Below are 22,139 nucleotides of genomic sequence, written 5' to 3' on the forward strand. Positions count from 1 at the left end.
AGTAGTGTCGTGATGCTCCATGTAAATACTTGTACACGCAGCCCTTCTAGGGAAGACAGGAGGGGAAGGAGAAGAGACGGAAAAGAAAGGGATTTTCCTTCCTTTCATATATATATATATATATATATAAATATATTTTGCCTTTTGTCTTTTTAGGGCCGCACCCATGGCATATGGAGGTTCCCAGGCTAGGGGTCAAATCTGAGGTGCAGCTGCCGGCCTCCACCACAGCCACAACAATACCAGATCCTTAACCCACGGAGTGTGACCAGGGATCGAACCCACAACATCATGAAAACTAGATGGGTTCATTCACCACTGAGCCATGATGGGAACTCCCATTTTATAGTCTTAAGAACAGACACCCCCAAAATCACACTTTCAAATGTATATACATTTATATTTCATCTTTGCCCCATTCTGCCATGAACCTGAGGGTGAAAAGCAGCAGGTTGCATTTTCACTCAACGTCAAGGTGAACTCATGCTATGACACATATTCATCATATATCCTTGCGTTGGTTATCTATGTTTATCAGAGGAGAAAATTCTGTTTTGAAGAGGATGTGTGTGCAGGATACATTTTGTTTCTCACCTGCAATCAGAAGGAGGTTTCAAGTAAATGAGACACTGTAAAGTACTTTGACAATGCCTTGGAAAGAGCCCAAGACTGTGGGTTCTTAAATAAGTTCTCCCTGTAAATGGCGCTGCCACCCTCTTCATGAACAATAAGTCTATTCCCTTGATAACTCCAAGAAACCGCCACTGAAATGCAGTTTGGTCTGATAAGAAAGAGAGTGGAAATATGCTCACAGCACGGAATTGTTTTTAACTCATTGTGGAGAAGTTCTTTTTGAGAAGGGCTTTCCCTTTCTCAGTGCTTTATGAGGTCTCCTCCACTCTGCACAGACTGGCTGGCCACCTGCCTGACACACTAAGCTCCGTCACCTGTGAGGACACTATGCCACTATAGCCAGATGCTCATGGGATTCTCCCCATGCCCGTTGTTTCCCTTTTCAAAAACATTTATTGACACTGCTTTGCCTATAGGATTCAAATCCCAACACAGCTGCCTGATTTTCAAAAGCTTCTATAATCTGACCTCGACTCACTGTCATCCGTATAAACAAATGCTAAATTCTTGGAATTCAAGTACTTTTCATTTATTTCATTTCCCCCAATTAAATTAAAACTGGGAGTTCCCTGGTGGCCTCAACTTTAAAGGACCTGGCATTGTTATTGGTATAGCTCTGCCCACCGCTGTGGCACAGGTTCGATCCCTGGCCTGGAAACTTCGGCACGGCATGGGCTTGGCCCAAAATAGGAAAAAAAAGAAAAGAAAAGAAAAGAAAAGAAAACCGATTTGACTCCCTGTGTGTGTGTGAGTCGCAGGAAATACAAGTTCTCCCTCTTCGGGGCCTCTCTTCTCTTCTTTTGGATCATCCATAGACTCCAAGCTCCCACATGATCCCCAGAAAGATCCCTGGATGTGCACTACCAAGTGGGCAAAAAGAGCCCTGGGGTCTCTCAAATCACCACTGGGACTACCACACCTCTGCTGTCCAGGAATGCCCGCAAACACTGTCCCTCCTCTGTCCCAAAGCAGAGGCTGACTTGCCCTGTTTCCTGCACAGGCTGGCAGGGATTTTTGAAGATACCTGATGCCCCTGTACGCCTTCATTTCCCAAAGAGTTTCTCTTTCTATTTACCATCCCATAACCCAAGCATCTAGCCTTCCTGGTTACAAGAAAGGCCATGCTTCTCTGAGCCCAGCTGCTCCAAAGACAGTTTAGGATCTACCCCCTAGGGACCCCTAATCACTAGAGGTCTATTCCCAGGGTGAAGAGCCAACACCACTGCCCAATCACCCTTCTTTTCAGCTCCCAAACCACCGAATTCATCCTATTCCCTTCTCACGCTGCACTCTTTCATTGCTTCGAAATGTGGGGTGTAATAGAGGCAGATCCCAGAACAGAATGTTCATTTACCTTCTGGAGAGATCATCTACCAATGAGTTGTGTCACAAGAGAAATAAAAAAGTCTCTTAGGGCCTTCTCCTTTCCAACACTGTTCAGAATGTTCTAGTCAGTGCAATAAAGCAAGAAAAAGAAACAGAAGGCACACAAATTTGAAAGGAAAAAAATAAAACTGTCTTTATTCACAGAAGTCATAACTGTCTATGAACAAAGTCTCAATATACCAAAAAAAAAAAAAAAACTACTAGAACTGATAAGGGAGTTAGAAAAGTCACAAGACAGATTAATTTTTTAAGAGCACCTGTATTTCTATAAACTAGCAACAAATAGTCAGAAATTGAAATTTAGAATAGTGATATTGGTAACAGCATTAGAAAACATGAAATATTTTACAGATGAGTCTAGCAAAATGTGTGATATTTAAGTACTTAAAATTACAAAATACTGATGAGAGACATCAAAGAAAACTACACACATGGAGAGATATGTTCATGGATTGGAAGACTCAATATTAGCAGAATGTCAACTCTCCCCAAATTGAATTATAGATGAAATTGACCAACTGGATTCTACAATTTATTCAGAAAAAGCAAAAGACCTAGAGTAGCCAATACAATTTTGTATAAAGTATAACAAAGTTGAAGGACTCATACTACCCAATTTCAATACTTACTATAATCCTACAGCATGTAAGACAGTGTGTAATTGGTTCATTACAGATCATTGGAATGCAAAAATGTCCAGAAGTAGACCCACAAATGTATAGTCAAAAAACTGTGTGTGTGTGTGTGTGTGTGTGTGTGTGCGTGCTTTGCAAAGGTGCCAATATAATTAAATGGAGAAAAGACAGTCCTTTCAACAGATAGTGCTGGGACAATGCAATATTAATAGGTAAAACAGTAAACTCAATCCATACGTAAGAATTAACTCAAAATAAATCATAAGCCTAAAGGTAAAGCCTAAAATTAAAAATGTTCTAAAATAAATAAATAAATAAATAACGTGGAGTTCCCGTCGTGGCACAGTGGTTAACGAATCCGACTAGGAACCAGGAGGTTGGGGGTTTGATCCCTGGCCTCCTTCAGTGGGTTAAGGATCTGGCATTGCCGTGAGCTCTGGTGTAGGTCTCAGGTGTGGCTCGGATCCCGTGTTGCCATGACTCTGGGGTAGGCTGGAGGTAACAGCTCTGATTGGATCCCTCGCCTGAGAACCTTCATATGCCACGAGTGCAGCCCTAAAAAGCAAATAAAATAAAATAAAATAAAACAGTAAAATAAAATGTTCTAGAAGGATATAGAGGAGAAAGTATTTGTGAGTTTTGGTTAGGCAAAGATTTCTTTGGTGGAAAATAACTCAGACTCTAAAAATTTGATAAATTGGACATCGTCAAAATTAAAAATGTATCTTCTTCAAAAGACACGTTAAGAAATAAAAATGCAAGCTGCATACTAGGAGAAAATATATGCAGTATAAATACCTGACAAAAGACTTGTACCCAAAATGTACAAAAATACTCTCAACTCGCTAAGAAAAAAACAAGCCAATTAAAAAAGATACAAGAAATGTGAACAGAAACATAGAAAGGAATGATACCTGGGCGACAAATAAGCTCATGAAAAATGCTCAACATTGCATCATCAGTGAAATGCAAATTAGATCCCAATAAGATACCACTACACACCTACTAGAAGGCTAAAATTTTTGAAGCACTATAGCATCTGCTCACGTGCATTTGAACAAACTTGAGCTCTTATTCATCAGTGGCAGGAATGCACTATGGTACAAACATGTCAGAGAATAGTTTGGCGGTTTCTTAAAATGTTAAGCATATAAACTCACCACACAATCCGTACAGTTCCACTCTCAGTGTTTATCCAAGAGAGACAAAACCATAGATCCAGATAATGATTATGTTTATTACAGCTCTCTTCATCACAGTCAAATTCGCCACGTCTATCAACTGATAGACAAATCGAGGTATATCTATACAATGGATTACTAAGTACTTAGCAATTCAATAAAAAGGACAACTGACATACGCAACAACAAGGATGAGCAAAGCCAGACTTAAATGAGTAAATGTAACATGATTCTATACATAGGCTGGAGGCAGCCATCATTTCCTTATTCCTCCTGCAAAATAAAACCAACAACTCTGGACATGACATAGAAGAGAAAGGTGGCAAGAAGAAGGCAGACTGGCCAGGCACCCAAGGAACAATGCAGTGGGGAGCTCCCTGGCTTTTCTTTTTTGCCTCTATCCCCCAGACTTCAAAGTGAAGAGGCAACAGCACGGAGGTGTTGACAGGTACAGACACCATAGCAAAAACCTGCCCTCCTCAGCCGAAGACCAAGAAGGGACGGCTGAGCCAGACAGACAGCTTTTAAGTGTTAACCAGGGCTCTCCAGTGAAACACCACAAAACAAACAAACCAAAGGCATGGCCCTCTGCAGCCCCACAAGGGAAGGTCAGGTGGGACGGCTCCACTCCTAACCACTCAAGGCAGAAGCAAGAAGGGCTCACACCCACCGATGTCAAAAAGGCCAAGCAGGAAGCTGCAGCTCTCACCCCTACCAGCTGGTATCAAACCAATCCCCACAGTGTCAGTGGACACAGCATGGGGGGCCTGGACTCCACCCCCATCTCACCCCCGACAGGGACAAAGCACCCCCTCTCGCACTGGAGTGGTGTGGGAGGAAGCCTCCCCGGGGAGGCAGGACTTTCTTAGCTGCCCGCTGTAATGAAGCCAACTTTCCCACCGCAGTGCCAGTAGGGTCCACGCGGGCTGCCAGAACTCTCACGCCCCAGTCAGCAGCCATGGTTCCAGCTCAGTATCAACAGAGGCCAGGTGGGGAATGTGGACGTATGTCCCCACCAGGCTCTGAGGAGGGACCTGTCGTTTCTCCTCCCAGAGCAGTATCCAAGAAAGCTGGCTGCAACAGAGGGTTAAATAAAGTCCAGTCTCATGATATAATATGAAATGCCCAGGTTTTAATGGAAAGTCATTCATCAGAGAGTTCCCACTCTGGTACAAGGGGATCGGTGGCATCTCTGCAGTGCCAGAATGCAGGTTCAATGCCTGGTTTGGCACCATGGGTTAAAGGATCCAGTGGATTTGAACCAACTCGAGCTATTAATCATTAGTGGCAGGGATGCACCATAGTACAAACATGTTAGAGAAGAGGATGCAACTTTGGCTCGGATCTGATCCCTGGCCCGGGAAGTCCATACGCCATGGGGCAGCCAAAAACGAAAAACAAAACAAAAAAGATGTATAAAATAAACAAACTTCTAACAAGACTGACAAAGACAGAAGATACGAATTAGCAATACAGAAGCCCCCTCTTCTCTGTGGTTTTACTTTCCACCACCGTTTCTGTTGCCCATGGTCAACCGAGGTCTGAAAATATCTCATGGACGCTTCCAGCATAAGCAAGTCCTCAGTTTTAAACCACGTATCATCCCGAGCAACATGATGAAACCTTGAGTTTTCGTGTTTCGTCCTGCTCAGAATCCTCAATCATCACAGCATCAGCTCCTGACATCCAGCTGTGGACATCGTCCCAGCTCAATGATCCAGAGTCACTGGGAGCAGATGACCTTCCTTCTGACCTATGGTCAGGAGGTCAGCAGCAGCCCAACGCTCCATCACAAGGAGCTTCTCATGTCCTAGCTAAGAAATCATTGCCGATTCAAAGGTCCTAGAGATTTCCTCCTGTATTTCCTTCTAAGAGTTTATAATTGCAGGTCTCTCCCTTAGGTCTTTGGTCCCTTTTGAGTAAGTTTTTGTATATGATGTGAGGCAAGGGTTCAACTTCATTCCTTGGCATGGAGATGATCTCCTGTTCCGGCACATTTACTGAAGAGACTATTCTTTCATCGGTAAATGGTCTCGGCACTCTTGCCAAAAGTCATCCGGCAATAGATGCCAGGGGTTATCGCGGGGCTTTTCATTCTATGCATTGATCCATAGGTCTATCTTTATGCCAGCACCAGACTACAGTCTTGTGCAGTTGGCTCTCTGTATCCCTGGGAGTCACATCATTGCATTGAATCTGATTCAACCAACCTCAAAATGAAAATGTTAAAAGAAAAAAATTTCCAGAAGATTCCAAAAAGAGCAATACTTGAATTTGCTGTGTGCTAGCAACTGTTTACACAGCATTTACATAGCATTTGTAACTGTTTACAGAGCACTTACACTGTATTGGTATTATGAGTAATCTAGAACATATGGCAGAGTATACGGGAGGCTCAGCTTATGTAGGTTATACACAAGCACTGTGTCATTTTGTTTATTTATTTATTTTATTTTTGTGTGTGTGTGCTTATTTTATTTTTTCCCACTGTATAGCAAGGGGATCAAGTTATCCTTACATGTATACATTTTTTTCCCCACCCTTTGTTCTGTTGCAACATGAGTATCTAGACAAAGTTCTCAATGCTATTCAGCAGGATCTCCTTGTAAATCTATTCTAAGTTGTGTCTGATAACCCCATACTCCTGATCCCTCCCACTCCCTCCCTCTCCCATCGGGCAGCCACAAGTCTATTTTCCAAGTCCATGATTTTCTTTTCTGTGGAGATGTTCATTTGTAGCACTGTGTCATTTTATAAGGGACTTGAGCCTCCCGAGACTTTGGTACCTGAACACCTGAGGTACCTGAACACCTGAGGGTGTTCCTGAAACCCCTCCCCCACAGACACTTCAAGATGACTGTAGTAAGGTTTTGAAGTCAGGAAATGGCATTCCTCTAATTTCGCTTTTGTTCTTCAAGGTTGTTTTGGCTCTTTGGGAGCCTCTGCATTTCCATAGGAATATTAGGGTCAAGTCATTCATTTCTGCATAAAGAAATGAAATTGGAATTCATCTGTCCTTTGTCAATTGACAATGAAATTGTCGATTCAAATAACAGTTGGAATTCTGAGAGGAGCTACATTGAATCTGTAGATTCCGTCTGGGCAATGCTGAATAGAAACACATCATTAAAAAATATAAATCTTTCCAAAAGCAAGGTACCAAACTACCAGAATTCCAATTTGAATTCCAGTTATTTTTAAAGCAAACAAGGCAATGTGCAGTGTTACCCAAACACAGGCCTGAGAAGTACTCAGGTGATGGGACTGTCTGTCTTGTCTTGATTCTCATGGTGCGTGGTGGTGAGCAAGCACCTGTTATCTGACGCGTGCTGGTGTGTCATGTAGTTTTGGATGTCTGACCTTTTACAAAATAAATAACGTTTGGTAAAATATATTTTTAAAAGAAACACAGAGATAGCAAAGGGATGCTGTGAAGGAGAGTTAAATTCTCCTTCCTGGCTTGACACCTGGCTTAGAATCAGACTTGAGATCTTACCTTAGCAAAGGGCAAGAGAATTCGAGGGGAAATGGCAGGAAGCGGTGGGGACTGGGGACAGCTGGGACAGCCCACCGTAATCTCAGGACCTCCAAAGATGTGTGAGTTTCCCTGGGAGCCGAGCGGGCACCATGAGAGTGGCCAGGCCTCAGCCGCCTTATTGGCACACCATCAAGAAAGTCACCTTCCAGGAGGGGCTGTGGGTTCACTGCCCTGCCCAGGGCAGAGGTTGAGAAGGGAGTGGATACAGATGAGTGGATGTGGCACCTTCAGGGAAGGAAGCAGAGTGGAGGCCCCCCCATGCCCTCACCATGGCCCACAAGGGAGCCAGACCTCATCACCCTGGGACTTTTAAAGCCGTAAATGATTTCCAGAGGAGCACCAGAGAGAGAACTATGACAGTGGCCAGGTAAGTAAAAAGGCATTTGTCCCTGTCCCCACCTTCCTTCCCCTCCTCCCCTCAGCACAGCAGGAGCTGGCCTTCTGGAGGGCATATCTGAGAGGTGGCCAGGCCCTCCTCCAGGACCCAGAGATAGGGCCCTGCTGAAGCCCTCCGGGAGCAGAGGGGAAGGGATAAGATTGAAGCTGAGCTCGAGGCTTTACAGTGAATTGACTTGTTACAGTCTTCGTTTTCAAAATAAAGAAAATGTGTTAGATTTTAACAACCAAAAGTAACTAGAAAGCAATGACCTCTTCCCAAGAATTCATTAAAGAGCAAGACACAGGGAGGATGGAGAGAGCATCGTGGATGCCATATGTGGAGAGAAACACAAAACCATTCTGTGCTGACGTCCCACGAAGTAAGACCACCTTGTCACCAGAGGCTCAGGCCACACGGCGAGGTGCAGAAGCTCTCCCCTAACCCACATGGATGAATAATCTGGGCCAGAGGAACCATCACTAAGACCATCACTCAGCGGGGCATGGCACACATAATTCGGCTCCTGACTCTGTGGGTAATTACTATTACCCCGCATTTTATAACAAGGAAACAGACGTTCTGAGCAGCTGGCTCTCTCTGGAATGGGAGCCCTCTCTCTGCCTGCACCCTGCCCAGTGCAGCAGCCCTTGGCCCTAACTCTCCTCAGAGCCCCTCCCAACCCCTCCCCGCACCCCACCCCAGAGGGGGGGGGCACTCCCCGCCCCACCTTTGGCCTGCCCTGCTGGTGGACTTTCAGCTCCCGCCTCTCCCAGAACATTTCTTTCCACAGTTGCCCGATCTCTGTGCTTTCAAATCTCCAACATCCCAAGACCCTGAACCCAGTGTGTCTAATGTGATAAAGGAGGAGGCAGAGGAACCCTGGGAACCCGCATCAGAAAGCCCTGGCTGGAGGCGGCCTCAGGGAGGAAGCGGGTGGGTGCAGAGAGGATGTCAACCCCACCCCGGGGTCAGACGTGGGAGGGGCCCTCTGGCCAAGGGAAGAACAAACAGGGAGTGCCTAGAAGAGCCTGTTCACGCTTTCAAGCCGGGCCAAGTGGGCTGAGTGATGCCAGGGGCCAAGGGAGCACCAGTGACCCAGCCAGGGACCCAGCAGGGGACAGCCAGGGACTCGCTCTCTCCTTCGGAGTCTCAGGATGCTGGGCCCACGGGGGAAGAGGAAGGCCTCCCTTCCTTTGGCCCCTGGACCACTCAGCCCTGAGCTTCGAACCCCTGACTGAGGCCTGGGAGGCTTGGGGGATGCTCCCGCCCGGGTTGAGTGGACTTGGCCCCTGGCCGTGAGGGCCCTAGGGGGGCTGTCTCTCTCCCCGGGGTGCAGCCGGGGTCTCTGCAGTATTTTTGGAGATGGTGAAACTTCTCTGGAGGAAGAGGTCCTGGGGCACGCACGGCTCCATGTCCACGCAGCCCTCCTCTCTGCTGGGAAGTTCCAAGGGAGCCACGACCTCGGGGACCTGCAGTGAGACCTCCCGTCAGAGTGCCCCTCCTAACGTGGAGCACCATCTTTGTGTCTGTCGCACAGGCACAAGGAGCCTGGTCAGGGTGCTCACTATTGGGATAAAAAGATCTCTCTGGGGGTCAGGTGTGGGAAGTCAGGCACCTTCCAGAACCCTAACCCATCCAGGTGAATGCGGCTTTGCCTCAGGTATCAAGAGAGGAGAACTCGGTGCTGCTAAGAATGATTTTTAAACCTGAGGACTTAGTGATCAAGAACAATTATTTCGCACAGGAAATTCTCAGAGGCAAGGAATTGCTCATAACACTTATCTGGAAACCCCACCACCGATTACAAAGTGAATAAGAGACATGCTGGCTTCTCCGGCCTTGAGCTGCTGTCGCCGTCGGCATTTCTGAACTCCAGATCTTTTACCCCTCAACTAAAAACATCTACCTCTGGAGGTCCAGAGGGATGGTACAACTTCCTTTTATCCCTCGGAATGTCTGCCACTTCTTCCTCCATATTCTTCCATCTGAGTGGGGTTTTTCTGTGTCCCCACGGCTCCCTTTTGCATCTCAGTGGCATGCTCCTGGCCTTCTGGTCTACCTCCTCTACCCACCCCTGGACTCTTGGACAGCCTGATTAAACCCGCTCCCACTGGTGGGTGGCTCATGAAATCTGCACAGGGAAGATTCCAATCCCCCGCCCTCCCCAGCTGCACAACCTCAGCACCTGCACCTCCCCTCCAGCAGCCCCACCCCAGCCACACCTGGCTTATTATCGGTGGATTGTGGTGGAAGTCCGCTCTGATGCACGCACCTATCATTCCGCTCGCTCTCTAGTTGTTTCTCCTCCAACCCCACACAGCTAACAGCTCTCCAACCTCATTTCCTCCATGACCATTTCCATCAAACCCTGGAGGTAAAAATCTCACCAACACTCCCTGTCTTGTTGTTTCTCTTGCCCACGGCTTCCAAACGCTCTGCTTTGCAAAAATCCCACAGTCTCAGTCGTCTGTTTCTACACTGCGGTTCTGAGCACATGGGCCTGAAGAACAGAGCCCAGTCCACGACGTCCAGTCTCACCTGGGCCTTGGACAGTGCACCGGAAGCTCTCTGCCTGGAGCTGCTCTTCTCAAGTCGGGGCTCCACTCCCCCCAGCTCCATCCCCACCCCCTCCAGCAGCTACCTTCTCCCTCAGGTCCAGACTCCACTCAGAAATGCCTTCCCCACCCCCACCACCTTCCCCGCTGGGCTCCCTCCCCCTTCGGGGGCCACAGGGAAGCATCGGGCCTTCCCCAGGGGTTCCTCCATCTGGAGTAAGTGCTCGGTACAGGTCAGCCAGTATTATCTTTAATCTGGGCCCCTTCACTCGGAATCCATCACCCTGCTCTCTGCCAGAACCCTACTTTACTGCCCTGACCACACAGTAACCATTATTTATCCACGTGCTTTTCCTCATATACATCCACAGGTTCCTTGAGAACAGAGGAGACTCACTGGCTTATGGAAGGTCGTAGGACTGAGAAGATTTAGAAAGTGCCAAACTCTAATATGCTGTACCACAGAAAATGCCCGACGGTAATCTAGTAAGAAACCAACAAATGAGAAATAGATTCATGAAATGTTCAACAATAAGGAAGTTGGGGTGAGATCAGTGGACATACCCAGTGGGTGGGGGGGAGGGGGTGACACCAACACCAGGGCTGTGCCAGCTCAAGTCCAGCAGGTTCTCAGCCCTGGAGGTCAGACACTCCCTGGTCACCTTCCTGGTTCCTCCTCTCCATGAGCATCATGACTGCCGGTGCTGTCACACCTATGTCCTAAGTTGAACATTTACAGGACTTTGGAAAAAAAAGCAAGATAACCAACCACAGTGAGCATGTGGGGGTGAAGAGCCAGCAGGCAAAAATGACCCAGAACTGTTTGGTGGATCTTCTGAGATGACCCTATGGTGATCCTGAACTTGACATGTTTTAGGTCATAAAGGGTCCCTAAGTCAGTGTGGATATTGGGTCTAGGGTCTGACACCCCACATGTGGTGTGTCAGCCATGTCTGAGAACTTGTTGGAAATGCAGAGTCTCAGCCCTACTCAGTCTGAACTCGAACTTTATTGAGCAAGATGTGGGCAGATTCAAGTTTGAGAAGCCATGTTCTGAACCAGAATCTGACGCAGAAGTGCTATCCTGGCCTGAGACACAGCATCGCTAACAGCCGCTCAGGGAGGCAATGCTGCTGAGGGGACCCCGCATTTGGTGGCTCCGACAACCAGGGGAACAGCCGTCACACTCCCGCTGGCTCTCCCCTGGCTATCTGAGTCCCTGTGTTTCAAGTGAGAGGAAGACCAACACCAAGGGGTTTAAACAGTGGCCGGCCTGCATCTGCTCACGAAAGTGAAGAGTCCAGAAGCCTGGACCTGGAACGCAGGGTCTCTGGTGGGGGTCACGCCCATGCTCCACTGGGTGTCTCCAGGCTCTCCCCTCATGAGCAGGATTCCATAGGTGAGAGCAGCTGAGGTTTCCTCCTACCAGGATCTATGTGTCACACACACAGCCAGGTAGTCAGTGTACCCAGTGTAGTCTGAAGGGCTATGTCCACCTGCCTCCTGTGGAGCTGATTCTCCCCCAGTCCACGTGGTCCCCACCTCGCTCTCCCTGTCCTCTGGTTTTGCAGTTAGGTCTGGCCAACAAGAGGCACTTTTGGAAAGTAGGGAGAGCACGGGCTTTTTTTTTTTCTCCCCAGAATCTATTTCCTGGCCCCATCCTGCTGGGCTATAACCAGCATGGCTTCACTCCTCTTCTCCAAGCCAGAGCCCCTGGCGGGCAGCAGCCCTAAGACCACCACCACCTGAGCTCCAGTACCTGCTGCTCCCTCTTCCCAACACTGGCTCATGGATGATGGTCTGAGCTACCTGCTTTTGCTTTGGAGCTGCGGGTCCTTCTGCTGAGTCCCCTTTATAACTGCTCTGTTTCTCCTTAATCTTTCTTCATCCACCACTTTAATCCTACTGTCTGCTTCCCGAGGGACACCGTAACTTAGGTTTGCCAAAGTTATATGTGGAGTTCCCACTGTGGCACAGTGGGTTAAGAACCAAGGTGCAGCGGTTTGGGTCCCTTTGGATAGGGGGTTTGATCCCCAGAGGGAGCAGTGGGTTAAAGAATCCCACATAGGTCACAGCTGCCGTTCAGATTCAATCCCTGGCTCATACACCTCCTGTAGGGCTATTAAAAAAAAAAAAATCTCCATATACAGAGAATTTTTTCAAGCTTTATTTATAAACTTACAAATGTCAATACCCAAAAGATTTAGAAAACCTGATGTGAAATGCAGAAGATACACAATAAACATTACTTAAATGTTGAAAACCAGATGGGATGAGATAACTTTGAAAGATAAAAGTGCTTTCTATCCCGGTTCATGAATTTTCCACTCTATAAAAATAATTAAACTTCAGTGACAGATTTAGGCGCATATAGAGAAAAGAGGAAAAGATGAACTGTGCATTTATTGAAGCAGAGAGCCCTCTGCACCGCCTGCTTTGCGACGGAGTCCCGCGCGCTCCTGGCGGGGTATCCCATGGGCTGGGGCGGCCTCTGGAGCCCAGCGCGCCGTAGTTCCCGCGCAAGGCGCTGGGGGGCGCCAGGAGGCCCGGCATCGCGGGGCCCGCGGGCTCCGGGCCGAGCCAGGGGTGCAGGGGCCCGGGGGCCCGCCAGCCGCTCCCCCACGCCCCCCGCGCTGCCGCGGCGCAGCGAAGAAGGCGGGGTCTAGCGAGGGCGCGCCAAGAAGCTGGCAAGGGCGGGGACATCGGTCCTGTCATCCGGCAGGTCCTGCAGGGCCCAGCGCAGCACCGCCTACTCCAGCAAGGCCGCTCCTCCGCCCGTGCCCGCCTCGCTGGGGACCGAGTGGCTCCCGACTGTCAGCGCTCGGGCCTCCCGCCGGCTCGAGAGAGACCCGGAAAGCGGCGCGCCACACACTCCACAGTCCAAGTGCGGACAGCGTGGGGGTTAAAATTAACCATTTCGCGGGAACAGGAACGCCAGGTTTCCGCCAGCCAATGAGTATGGCGCAGATTTCACCTTCCGCGACCAAATCGGCTTCTCGGGACGCCGGCTCATCTAGAGACCTGAGGGTCCCCGAAGTGTCCACGAAGCCCCCAGCCCTTGGCAGGCCAACCCCTGCCCCACTGAGGCCCGCAACTTAGGGACGGTGTCCAGGAGCAAGGACCGCCAGCGGAGTTTTCAACCCACCACCCGGCTGCAAGCACCCCTGAGGTCGGATACAGTGAGAACCAGTCTTGTGAAAAAGTTGTACTTGAAATGTTTCTGCCTCTTTACTTCCTGGGAGCTCCCCGCTGGGTCCCCTATATTGTAAATGCAGGTACTCTCCGTTCACGTTCACAACGTCTGCGTGAGTGCGAGGCTCTTAGGACTCTCATTGTGCAGGAAAGGATTAAGTCAACACACAAATTTAAATGGGACTGGAGACAGGTCAAGTAGGGCCGACCCCACGGAAGAGTAGACAAGACCACCAACCAGTAAACAGAGGTTAAGCTTCTAGGAAGCAGGAACGCCAAATAGATAAAATTAACTGGAAAGGCAAGCTGCAGAACGGTAGGGAAAAACGGGATCCCATTATTGCGGGTGGCGGTTAGAGAAACCCTACAAGTTCTTTATGATTTTACATGCAGAGAAAATGAGCGCAAGGTAAAACAGCACTGGTAGCACTGGTAAGCGGTCACTAGTTTTCTCCTGATGTTTTGCTTATTTTTTTAGAAAAAAAGAAAATTTTAAAGTGTAATGAAGTTATTTATGCAGAAGAGGAATGTTTTCACGTTGGTAGGAAAATAAAGCCTGGCCATTTTATTCTTTCTAAAACAAAACAAAACCCCCGACTCTTCCTCACCTTAGAAAGACAAAGCAGAATGAGCTTGAACTCTTCACAACCAGAGGCCAGGTCTCCTGGCTTTTCCCACACAAACTTCAGCATAGAAAGGAAAGCTCAGGACAGCAGCCTGTACCACTTGAAATCCTAAAGCCTTACACATTTTCCTGAAAGATGCCCTTAATGCATTTCCAGCTTTATCAGCGATCAGCAGTTTAATCGGCATTTAAGTCTCTCAAATTCTTACCTGAGAAATAAAGAAGAAATGGTTCTTTTCTAAAAAGTTATAATAAGAGCTCTCGGGTTTTCTCTTTTTAATAGAATCTTGCCTGATTAGAGGACACCTTAAAAAACCTTTCACATGATGGCAAATTTTCGTAGTGTTTTATCATTTACACCTGGAGATGGTTAACAATGTGGTCTCGATCCTAATTTTATCTCGTGCCCCCAAGATGATTCTGCACCTGCCAGTCAACTGTTTCCCTTCCGGTAAAACTCCTGGTAGAAGAGAGGTCTCAGAGGCAGAGCCACCGAGCCACGGGGTGGTAAGCCCGCGCGGATGTCCCCAAGCCCGGCGCCCGCCCTGCAGAAGCCCACTCCTCTCACTCCCTCCAGGGTTCGCGGCGCCTGCCCCGGAGTGCGGCGCAGCTCCGCATCCTGCCAGCCCGGGTCCCCGCGCGAGCCGCCCGCGCTCCGCCTTAGCCACACCTTGAAAACGCCGGATGGAGACTCGCCCAAAGCCGGGGCTGGCTCCCCGGGGCTCGCCGCCCCCTCGCCCTTCACCTTCACATCCTGGAGAGGGACCGGCCCCGCCGTTACCTCCCGCACCGCGCTCCGCAACCCCCCAGCCAGACTCGAAGCCTCCGCTGACCGCCGGGATGGGGCGGGGAGCGAGGGAGGGAGATTCCCCGCGGGCCGCTCTCTTCCCCACGCCCGACCCCGTCCCCCGGTCAGCCCCCGGTGCAGCCAACGCCCCCGCCGGCCCACTGACACTGCAGGCGCCCCGGGCCGCCAAGCCTTTTCGGCACCGACCGGCCCTCCGGCACCGCACGTTCCAGCCGTCCGCTGCACCTGCGCTGCGGAGAACTGGACACCGAGCACCGTGACGCGCGGCCCCTTGCTCACTGAGCGCGGCGCTCACTGGGGTTAATTTTCCCCTCGGCCGAAAGTCACAGGCGAGACCCCAATCGTCCCCTCGGAGGAGGAGTCGGTCCCGGATGTCACGTTTGCGACTTCTGAGGTCCTCGCCTGGGAGACTCGTTCCTCAACGACACAAAAGGGAAGCACTGGCCTAACCTTCGAGTCCGCCTCGCTTCAGACCACGTCCACCCGCGTTGTCGGCACCGGGGCGCAAGGCCACGGAGCCAAACGCCTGGAAGGGGCACACGACGTCACGGTTTTGGGGGCCCGGTCACCAGGATGGCCGTGCTCTCCTTGACCCACACAGAACCTAAGAGCTTTTTTTACCTTTTAAGTTGAAGTCATTGCAGAGTCTCGGTGAAATGCTGCCCTGAATTAGGAGCAGCCGGCGCGCGTTCCCGGAGGCGAGGGGAGCGCGGCGCCTTCGGCTTCCAGCGCTTCTCAGCCCCGAGACACCCGCGCGGGAGGGACTCGCAAACGCCTCCCGGGACCCGGACCCGCGCGGGGGAGGATGGGTGGGCGTGGAAACCGACCGCCGAGCGTAGGGTTTGCCCCTTTACAGGATTTTATTTATTTTTTTTCTTTGAGTAAAGCTTTAGGGACACTACTTCTCTTTCCTAGTAGGTATAAGTGACAAAGTCCAAAATCTTAACCACGGCGGGAAGCAGTCTGTGAAAACGGATACCTTTCCGCATAACACGCGCATCTCTCGTCCATCTGCCTCTTTCCCCCCTCCCCCACCCCCCCCCCCCCCCCCGCCAGCACACACTTATCCCAAAATAGCCGCCTTCGCTGAGACCAGTAGCTGCTGGAAAAGCTGCGGACACAGATATCCACACTTTCCGCAGTGGGGAGTCAAAACCTCCCGGCTGGGCGATGAAACAAGAAGGGTGTGTTTGCCCAGTACTCTAGAAGGCAATTGTAATCCACAGAAGAAATGGAAATAAGGCTGTAACTACGGTGGATGGAGGGGCGCAGGACGTGCTTGGCTGTTATAGCAGGAAGTCAATGTCAAAAACTGATAAACATGGAATTAGCCTCGCAGGCATATTAATTAATTAACTGCCAGAGGAGCTTCGTTATTAATGCCGGTAAAGCCCAGTAGACCCAAAAGGGGGGCAGGAGGATTGACTAACACTTGAGGAGGGATGGAATCTTCCCACAGCTCTTTGTATTACAAGCCCGTTTGTAATGTTGCTTTTTTTTTCCCCTGTAAGCCTGTGCATCATTTTAAATGTTTAACTTAGTTTTAAATGAATAAAGACAACTATTCACTCTCCATGTGCAGTCTCTGTTCTGAAATTACAAACTTGAATTTTTATGGTATTTCTCCCTCCTGTAATCTCCCTTTTCAGTGTAATATTTTTGAGGTGTGTGTAGGGGGCACCTACAATCCCAAGTATTGTTTTCAAACATCCAAATGGATTTATTAAAATAAGCAGAAGAATCCACTGCTTAGGAAACAACAATGATCCTGTCCCCTTCATTTCGTGGATAAGTCAGAATTTTCTTCCCTTCACCCCATCCACACCCCTCTGGCGAAATAACTTGCGAGGGCTGAGTGATTCAAAAACCCGGGTATGAAGTTTCAACATCGCTTAGAACTGCCAGAAGCCAGAATTTATTTCTTCATTTGCTGCCCTCCCCCATTCCATTCTGCTCCTGTGCCCTCAAGAATTCCAGCTCAGTTCAGTCTTTAAAAAGTAAATGACATGGAAATGTGATTCAGGACTTGAGAAACTATGATTGGTGGGGGAAGGGGCTGGACTGCAAGGTGAGTGTTAATTTAGCAGACTTACCACTGCACTCAGTGTGTCCCACTGAACTGTCCCTTTGTAAAGACCTTGAGATTTTCATGCAACATGGGAGTTCCTACGAAGTGAGGCATTCTATATGAAGCTCTTCTCCAAGTGACAATGATTTCTATTTTCATTTTATAATCAAGAGGCTGAACTGCCAAATCTCAGCATGAAACACAGATGGTCTGTGTTTCCAGCTTGTATGCACAAGCTTACAAGACAGGGAAAAATCTCAATCCACTAAGCAAAGCACCAGGGGAGGTGAGTTAGTCTTGTCCTCCCAGTGGAACAAGGAAATTAAATTCCCCAAGTCGGCTGGGTAAGACGGAGAATAATCAGCAGGCAGAGAAGGGGAGAGAGTGTTTTCTGCCACACTAAAGCTATCCTTTAAGCATCCTCCCATTGATCCCTACAACAGTCAGTGAGGGGACAGGGTTTTTAGCATTATCCCTCCTTTTTTTTGGGGGGGGGGGCTCAAACCCAAACCACAGCAGCGACCTGAGCCACAGCAGTGACAATGCTGGATCCTTAACTGCTAGGCCACCACCCTTACTTTTTACAGATTAGCCAACCAGAAACCAGAAAGAATTAGTGCCTTTTCTAAACTCACAAAGCTTAGGTGCTGAGCCCGGGGAACTTCTAACCCAAAATGTAGAGACTCTTCTCCTTTGGGATCCATCACACATTCAGCCATTCTCTGCTCTGTTCCAACAGCCCATGTAGGCCCTGTGCTGTTAAGTTTGCTGCCCTGAACTGGATGCAGGAGAAAGGAGTTGATTGAGCCCCTGGAGACTGTCTCCAGCCTCAGCAAAGCAGGAACTCCCAATGGAAAACCGAGGGAGGTACCAACGACCGAGCCCCTGGTCATCCGTTTCCGAGGTGCCACGCTCCACAGAGTGAACATCGACAGTCCTTCCCCCGGACCCCGCCACCCCACATCCCCTCACCCTGCTCTCCTTGTAGCCGGAGGAAACCAGATCGACAAGAACACCGCTCAGCCTCCTCTGGCCGGCTTGTCCAAGAGATGGGTCAGTGGGAGGGCACAACTCCTAGAATCCTGGAGAAAAGGGGGTCGGACTACAGCTACTGCAGTTATTCCTCCGCATGACCCATCCGAATCCCCACGCAGAAGCAAACCTCGCACGTCACCTCTTCGAGCAACATCGCTTTGGGGAATACTTGTGAGTTTCACTTTGGCAAAGTGTTTGAGACTGTGGCCCAAACAGAAAGGAGATCCTCAAAGCTAAACTGTCTTCAGCAAGAATAAGATTCAAAATTATTTTTCTTTATTCGGCCAAATTGTTTGGACCTGAGCTACAGAGAACATTGAAAATAAAGAACATCATTAATATCATAGCAACAACTTATTGAGCCCTTGCTGTATATTAGTGCTAAGAAATTTTACATTTCACTAAGAAGTACAGTTTTACTATTTGAATAATATTTTGTACTGCACTAAGAATTTTTAATATCCAGAATCTTGAATAACAAAGCCAGGAGAATCGCCAATGGTGAGGGTTTAGTGCTTGTGTAAGAGGCGCAGGGCAAATTAATTGCCATGAAGCTGCCTAATAATTCAGGAGCAAGCACAGGGCTTTCTCACCAGAGGGAAGGTTAGGGTAGGTGGTACAGTGACACATTAAGGAGAAGAAGCTTGCTTCCAAGTCAGAGGACCTGAGGGAAAGTTCTGGCAGCCACAGGCTGATCACGTGGAGAAAGAAGCTGAACATTCCTCATCCCACTCCCAATGGGGTTGGGGACAGGTAGGGATGAAATCCCACTCTTCCTCAGATGAATATTCAGAAGGAAGCACCTTGTGAGCAGAAAGAATAATTCCATGCTGAAATAATGGCTGTGAAATCTCTCGACTGTCCAGGGTTGTCACAACGAATGGGAGCGGAATAGGCAGAGAAGGAAAGGCTGGACCTCTATCATGTGCCCAGCACTGTTCTGAGTATTAAAAGCCAAACAAAGTGGACAGAATGTTAGACGGCGATGATATATTTTGGTTCATGGCACCCCCCCCCACTCCATTTTCAATGAATTCCCTGCTCTTGTGTGTGCTTTTCTTGACATCAGCACAAAGTTACAGAAGAAGCCAGAGTCTTTCGCAGTGCAATTCAGATTAAAGGTGAAATTATCTTCTGAGGTAAGAACAGTAAGTAAAAGAATTCATTTCATTGTGCTATTATCTCATAGCTGCTTGTATAAGAAGTTTACAAGTTTACTTGTAATTTATCAGATCTGCCCTGGTAGCTTTAATAGAGGTGGAGGTAGTGTCTAGGTAGGCTAGAAAACACTGGCTGGCTTCTTTTTCTGAGTCCCTCAAGGCTGTGTAGACTATGCTGGCATCAAATCAAGACATCTCAGCCCATGAAAGGGTTGGATTCCTACCTCCTGACACACTAAAGCATCTCAGAGGGCAGATGGGGCAGGAAAGAGTGTGTGTTTGTTTCCAAAGGAAAACCAATTTTAAAAATTGACACAAATGTAATGTTTTAAAAACCAGTCACTAGCTGATATCTGTGCAGATACCTCATCAGCATCTGCTTGAGGAAAGAGGAGTCTGTGCCTCTAGGGCTGCCTCCCCCCAAGAGGTCCAACCTGGATCAAATTTTACATCCTGTCCTGCCCCTTCACACTCTATTGGTGTCATCGGCACAACGTTGTAAATCAACTATGCTTTAATAATAAAATATAATTTTAAAAAACCTATATTGGTGTCTCTGACCTAAAACTTTTTCCCTGGTTTTTCCACCAGTGTCCACATCTCTATACTTAACAATGAGAAAGGGTCATTTAAGGATAAAAGCTGTCTCAATCTGTTGCCTAGTAACAAAACTCCCTGAACTCTACAGTTTACAACAACCATCTTAAAAAAAAAAAAAAAAATCTCTCCCGCCTGTGGGTTACCTGGGTGCATCCGGGTGCTTGCTCTTCTGGCAAGTTCCAGTGGGCAGGATGGTGGCAGGAGATGGGGGTCAGCTGCTGGGCAGGTAGAGCCCTCCATCTGCAGGCAGCCTCGCGGTCTCCGCACATGGGTCTCCGAACCCTGTAACTGGACTCCCTACTGAGCAGCTCAGGGCTCTAGGGATTATGATAAGAGACACTGCCAAGCCTTCCTGAGGGTTGGTCCCAGAGCTGGCACAGCCTCACTTCTGCTGCATTCAATTGGTTTCAAGTAGCAAGTCCAACCCAGATTAAATGTGGGAGGAGTTGATACAAGGATTAAATACCCAAGGTGCGGAGATAAGCCACCACCTACCATGGGGCACAAAGGAAGAAGCCCCTATCTTCACTGAGCATCACAGGTTTAAGAGAGGGATGTACTCCCCGAAGTTCCTTGATGCAGTCTCAAGAAAGGAAAACTCCGTATAACATGAGAGAATTCTTGAGATGTTCCTTTGTGTTTTCAAATAAAGGGAATTGGCCTTTCCGCTTCCCTGCTTGGGGTGCCGGGCTTCCCAACAAAGCTTCACCATCAGGGCTTCTGAACCTGAGGGTTTTGGATTCCCACAACCTTTGGGTGAGTTACGGGGAGTCATGAATTGCCTAAAATATTGCACCTGCCCATGTGCGCATGCGTCCAGGGAGGGCCTTCCTAGCTTCCCTTAGACCATCATCTAAGGTGAGTTCAAATAGCCACCTGAGAGTGCTTACAGCGGAGGAGAGCTGCCCTGCTTCCTACCTCCTGGCATACAAGCAGAGATGGGGAAAAGCAACAGATCTTTTAGTATCTCTTTCCAAAGTAAACAAAAACCAGTCACTAGGCGGCATCTAAGTTCACTTCATCTGAGGTTGCTTAAGGAGAGACAAGGAAGGGGTGAGATGCCTCTGGCCACAAGCCCCAAGTGTGAGGACGTTAATTGCCTTCCATTTGGGGTTAAAGGTATTGGAAATGCTGGACAATTTCAGCACTCATTTTCCCTATTATTATTTGACCTGTCCCTGATGAGGAGTTAAGAATGTAACTTCACAGAACTTTTGGTTCTTCCCAGAGCTCTTTCTTTTCCCCTTTCCCCTGTTTATCTTCATTTTGTGGAAAAGTAGCAGCAACTGAGTCTCCTTGGGCCACCAAAATATGCACTAAAATACCTGGAGTGATTTGACCTGATGACATGGCCTTGAACTTGAGCAAGTAGGGCACCCCTACTCACTTTTCTACCAGGAATGTAGAATCCTGGAGAAGAAACCCAGGCTGGAAACAGAACCTGCCTGGGATCAGAGGAAGAAAGAATGAAAAGGGCAGAAAAAGGGTCTTAGAGGCAAAGAAATTGCATTGGATGATAGCTAGAACCCTGGGATGGACTTTTTTCATTTCAGATGTTTAAGATAACCTCTGTTATTCCTAATGGAATAGACTTACCTTTCCTCGCTGAAACCTTCAAACTGAACATTCCTAGCACCAAGGAACCCTTTGTAAATAAAAAAACACATGCCCAGCCATTTATCAAGAGAGTCCTACCAACCACATCAGCTCAGAAAACCCTGAGAATAAATGTTTTAAGCCAACCTTCCACCTCTTCCATTTCTCTACAGCATTTATCAGTCTGGAGAACGATACAATTTCTCACCACCCAAATGCAAATTCCCCAGTGCCATGGATACACCTTGCCCAAGGAGAAACAAATATGAACAAGTATGTCGTCAGAACTTGAAACACCAAGCTTTCACCATATACACGGCAGGTGCCTCCGTGCCTCATTTGCAAAATGAGGAGAATCGCACCTAAGTGCACCTGAGGCTTGATCAGGCTCAAATTGTACAAAATGGCATTGATGCAACACCTGGCACAGGAAATGCCCATTACAAGTCATCTGTATCCATTTATGTCTCATCTGCAAAATGTGAGGGGGAGGGCCCTGGTTCCTAGTGCTGCAGCAACCAGCAAGGCTGACCTGCCTCACAGCCTGACTCGGTTTCTTCCCCGGAAGAGCCAGGCAGTTGCTGCCCTCCAACGTCACTATGGTTGCATTTGTAAAGCACACTTCCCACAAATGGTCCCTGGATCACTCAAATCTTAAGAACTTCAGGTATCTGGAACAACAAAGGGCCCTTTATGCAGCTTATAGCAAAGTATCCCATTGAAATGATGAATGCTAAGTTTCATTAAT

The 22,139-nt window shown here is 48.4% G+C and overlaps 1 protein-coding gene across 1 annotated transcript in view; it reads right to left on the bottom strand.

The window, feature by feature from the left end:
- The window catches only part of LOC100627466, a 272,180-nt gene extending 250,196 nt beyond the window's left edge, over positions 1 to 21,984 (bottom strand). Inside the window, 1 exon segment of the mRNA XM_021089367.1 lies at positions 15,554 to 21,984. The gene's annotated coding sequence lies outside the window, so the exon portion shown is untranslated.

The sequence above is a fragment of the Sus scrofa genome, chromosome 4 (genome assembly GCF_000003025.6).
Source record: "Sus scrofa isolate TJ Tabasco breed Duroc chromosome 4, Sscrofa11.1, whole genome shotgun sequence".
Lineage (NCBI taxonomy): Eukaryota > Metazoa > Chordata > Mammalia > Artiodactyla > Suidae > Sus > Sus scrofa.